The sequence below is a fragment of the Myotis brandtii genome, unplaced genomic scaffold (genome assembly GCF_000412655.1).
Source record: "Myotis brandtii unplaced genomic scaffold, ASM41265v1 scaffold18, whole genome shotgun sequence".
Classification (NCBI taxonomy): Eukaryota; Metazoa; Chordata; class Mammalia; order Chiroptera; family Vespertilionidae; genus Myotis; species Myotis brandtii.
In genome coordinates, this window is record NW_005356674.1 from 11,246,167 (window position 1) to 11,251,653 (window position 5,487).

Below are 5,487 nucleotides of genomic sequence, written 5' to 3' on the forward strand. Positions count from 1 at the left end.
ATGTGGAAAATCTTTGCATTTTTACTGTATATATTCATGATTAGTTTACTTTGTATATTAAAGTTTATTTATGCATTCTTTATCAATTATAATTTGTGCATGTATTTTTATAAATGTTATTCATAAAATGGCTTAAAATAGTTGAGAATGCTTGTAGACTTGACTGAGGAGTTCACTGAGGATGGGGGTCCATGCTTCTCTCTATGGCAAATAGAGAAATTATGTGGAAAATTCTTGCATTTGTACTGTATATATTCATGATTAGTTTACTTTTTATATTAAAATTTATTTATGCATTCTTTATCGATTATTATTTGTGCATGTATTTTTATAAATGTTATTCATAAATGGCTTAAAATAGTTGAGAATGCTTGTAGACTTGACTGAGGAGTTCGCTGAGGAGGGGGGTCCATGCTTCTCTACTCTTGCCTTCCTTTCTTTATAACAGCTGTATTGAGATATAGGTTACATACAATACAAGTCGCCCATTTAGACCATACATTCCCATGGCTTATCACAAATATGTCCAACTGTTATGGCAAAATTTCCAGGCTGAACAAAGACATACAACCAGGCACTTGGGAGATTCAGAAAATGTACTTTATTGCAAGAGCACTGGTGCTGTGGCTCAGGGGAATTGGTTCCCAAAGCTGAGCACCGATTGCAGCCAGCGGGGCTTTCTCTTATAAAGGGCACTAAGTTCTTTGTTCCCAGTTCCCAGGCTTTTCGTGAGCTTTTGCAGCGCCCTCCAATGACGGTGGTAAGGGGGAGGTGAGACTAAGATTAAAGGCCCCCGCTGGCGTTAGCAGTCAGCCACCTTTGTGGGAGTTGTGCATGGTTTATGGCCCCTGCAAGATAAGTATTCAGGAAAACAGGTTTTTCAAGGCTAGGGCACAAGCAGGCAGGGGGTTGGGGTTTAATTATAGGCTTGTAAGCATTTGTGTCAGAATGCAGGTTTGAGGCTTCTAAGTTGCCTTCACACAACCATTTACCATAGTCAATTTTAGAAGATTTTTATCACCTCCAAAAGAAGCCCTGTGCCTTGTAGCTATGACATATAACATCCCACCTGCCTCCTTGGCTCCAGGGAACTGATCATCGACTTTGTGTCTCTCTAGATTTTCCTCTTGTGGACATTTCATATGAATGGAATCCCTCAATCTGTGGTCTTTTGTGACTGGCTTCTTTCACTCAGTATAATGTTTTCATATGTTGTAACATGTAGCTATACTTCATTCCTTTTTTTATGGCTGAAAATTATTCCATTGTGTCTCTTTGTTAACATGTGGTTACCAGCAATTTTTTATTTAAAATAAAGTAAATTACACTAAGTATAAATAAATATATTTGTTTTATACTAAAAATAGTAAATTGAATAGTAATGTACAGATCTCTAAGTGCTTTGAAATGTGATATTCTTTGAGCCAATAATGAAATCTTTTCTGTAACTAGAGATCCCACTGAATATTCCTGGTGAGCAATTGATCCCAACTCCCTTTACTCTAAAAAAAAGCCGAGTTAGTATGTAATCACCTTCAGTGGTATTTTCATGTTAAAGATGACTGAAAAATCAAGTGTCCTTCCTTAACAAAATACAGTTTTTGATGAACCAAATCTCTGAAAAGTGACCAAGGGGTAGTATTAAAGTGATCGAATCTGTGTTCTTTCTAGAGTCCATCAACTTGGATGAATCCTGGTTCCATTATACTGTACTATTGGGACCTCAGGCAAAATATTTATTCTAAGATTCAATTTTTTCATCTGGGAAACCTATATATATAAAAGCCTAAATGACCGGAATGACCAGTCACTATCACGCGCACTGATAACCAGGGGCAGATGCTCAATGCAGGAATTGCCCCCTGGTGGTCAGTGCGCTCCCACAGCCAACCTCCCCTGGCTAGCCAACTTCCTGCGGTCCTTCCCCCTAACCCCTGGGTTGGGACAGGGAACCAGGGGTGGGTGGTGGCAGATGTGGCTCCTTTCCCAGAGGTGCCAAGGGCTAGCTCCCTCCTTGGGTTGGTGACCAACCTCCCGTACCCCGTCCCTCTCCCTGGCTGGCAGGCCGGCCCCAATTGGCCTGCCACAGTGGCAGTGCAGTGGTGACAGAAGGAGGCGGGGAATTGAGCAGTGGTGGAGCACCAATGATGGCGGCATTGGCGTCTGGCATCTGTTCCTTCCACGCCCAACCTGGCGACCGTCACCTCCTCTCTGGCCCAGCCCTGATCAGCCTGGCCCTGATCAGCCCTGATTGCTGGCCATGCCTAGGGGCCCCACCTGTGCATGACTTTCGTGCACCTGGCCTCTAGTAAGAAAATAAAAATATCTATCTTCCTCAAGGGCTTTTAAAAAAGAGATAACTTAATGAGAAAATGTACCTAAATTTCAAGCATAGTTTCTGGCAGGCTGAATACTGATAAGCATTTAATATATATGAGTTATTCAGATTATTATTATTAGAGTATCTTTACTATTATTGTTTACACTTGATTCCCAATATGTAGCACAGTGCTTATTACATATTAATTGCCTCCCAGATATTTAATGAAGGAATAGATGAATTAAGAAGCCTCGCAAGACAGGGGACTTTATAACATATTTTTCACCTTATTAATCCTGGACTTCGCAACAGAGTTACCCATTTTTTATGAATCATTTGGGGAAGCCACTGAGGGACGTTCTTCTCAATAACAAAAGGTCCTACTAACAGGGCAATGTGTCATCTGTCTAGAACCTCTTTTGTCATCTCAGGGAAAAGAGCAGATATTATCACGTTTCATTTCTATGTCGATAAACAGTGATGATATCACACCCTCTCCCCTCCCTCCCATGAGGAGACGACAACATCAGAATCCTTGGAAGCATTTCCTCTGGAAGCACCTAGCATTGATTTTTTTTTTTCCTTTTAATGCTGACCTTCCTGAGAACTCAGCGACTTCACTAAGTGAAAAAAGCAGTAACGCTCTGGCCACAAAACTGCTGAAGTAAAGCCACAGGTTCCTTTCATACCCACTGGTAGAGCGCAGAGCCAGCGAGACAAAAGGCTGACCCCCTGCTGCCTGAAAGTGTTCATTTCTGAGTAGTGGAGAGCCTCGGGTTCTAGCTCTGTATTTTTGTTGTTCTTAAGTTCCCGTGTGTGTTCCATTTGATTTTCAAAGTTGCAGGGTTCTTTGATTTGAGGCAGGGTGAGCCCAGAGTTGTCCTTTAGGAATAAATTACAATTTATTGAAGGCTTGCTTTTTTCTCAGCCAATTATTTAGGTACTTAATCGAACTTAAACATGGGAACTTTTCAAAACCTAGTAGGGGAAAGACGACCCAGTTCTGCCCTGTCCTCTAGACTCCTGAGTCTTAGCAATTTGGGAGGTTAAGCGGAGAGTTTTTTGAGCAAACATATTAGGGAAACTTTGGAAATTTGGAAGGAGAATGAATGGAAAGAGAATGAATTTCGGAGGGAGGGCTCAGCTGATCACAGCTGCGTCTCATCCCGTCTCTTTAGTGCCTGTCTTCCTGTGGCCACCGGATCTCCTGGGACTGATGCTGTCTCCACTCTGCCTCTTCTTTGGCTCATTACAGCCCCTGGATAGAATGAGACCAAATGCTTTTTATGCTCAGCCAAGATAAGCTGTAGTTTTTCAAAGGGAATGTTTAGAGAAAGGAAAAAAAGGGGAGCTAAAAGAAAACTAATCTCTCCCCTGAAAAAATAAAATATATAAAAAACATGGAAGAAATTGTTCTCAATGCAGCCATAGGTTGGCTTGGTGGCCAAGCCTTAGCAGGGACACAAACCTTACTTTCTTCTCTCTCTTTACCTGAAACATCTGCCCTTGTCTCAACCCTGTGTTTGCTCTGTGCTTTATAAGGACCCCCTATGAGCTATTTGCCTAGTTCAGTTCCTTTTGAAGCCACGTGGCCTGACTGGTAAGTGTTATCACCCTTAGAGCCTCTATGCTGTATGTGATGCTTCTTCGTTGACCTTGATGAAATCCGGGATTCACTGTATTCTACTTGTGTGGTCTTCCCAGGCCATACTTCCGCTAAGTAAAATAGATTGCAATTCTAAAACCTACCTCGGAGGGCTGCTGTAAGTATTGTTTATACCATCTGTAGTTATTAGTAGAGAGTGTGGCACAATGTAGACTCTCAGGAAAATGGTAGATGCATGTCATTACCATGGCTAATTGGAAACATCCATCTCTTTCAATGGCTGAGCTTTCATACCCACTGGAATGTTTCAGTTTCCAGCTTCTAGTTTTCAAAGTGACTGTCAAATTATTATGAATCACTTCTACATCATTTCTGTTTATTATATGTCATTTCCAATTAAGGTTCTTCCTGCCACTTTAGGTACTCCATGAGGCAACATCTAGAAAGTTCCTTCCACAGAGGCGCACAGTAGGCATTTAATTTGTTCCTTTCAGCAATGCTTACTGTTTCCCATCTTCTCAGCACTGTTAGTGTTTCCCAGCTTTCATATTTGTGAGGACTTGGCTGCTTATCAGAGCTGGAAAGGAAAACAAAGGAGCATGTCGAGTCAAAGTCTAGATAAGTTCTGCTGTCCTTCTCCAGACTTAATTGTCCAATAGTGTCCAATAGTCTAATCCCCATTCAAATGTCACACTTCTGTATTCCATTGGCATTAACTGAAATACCAAGTAATGTAATAAGCCGTGTTTCACATGCTATTATTTTTCATTGGGCATCAGCTGTGCTAGGCTTGAGCAGTAGTGAATGAGGCTAGAAGATGAAACCCAAAAGATTTGCAATTTCAAGAACAAAACGAGGTGAAGGCCAGCACTAAGTTTAGAACCATGTGACAGATCGAAGCCACTAATGGGCAGAGCAGGATGTCATAGTGAGGCCGGGGTCAAGAGAGCGGAAGCAGTCAACCAGGGAAAAGGAGACATTCGTAGAGAAACAGAGTGTATATAACATAGGAGGAAGGTTGCTGAAAAAGACCATGAGTCTAGGGTTCAGATCAGCATTTACTCTTTCCCATTCCCTGGGTATATGATTATAAGAAAGTCATTTCATCCCATAGATTGCATTTTCCTCCCCTATAAAATGGCAATAGTATTTATCTTACCTACCTTCCAAGACTCTAGTGATATAAATAATAGTAAAGCACTTGATAAACAATTGAGAGTACTGTGTACATTATAAAGTAAAATTAGCCTTCAGTTTGAATTCCACATGCAGATATATTTTGTTTGCTCAACATGTGGCATCCAACCCCTGGGCTGTAGACAATGTCCATTTCCTTGAAACACAAGGATCTGGAGCCTCTGGGCCGTGTCAGTGTATAATAATAACAGGCTGGACATTTGGGTTTGTAACCTGTTATAAGACAGTCAGGTCTCCCCTCTGCTCAGGATCCAGACTTGACTGCCCAGAATATGATTAATCCAGACGCAGGGCTCAGGAGGCAGCTCTCCACATCTGGCAGACCTGACAAAATCTTTGCAACCAGATTAACAGAGCAGTGATG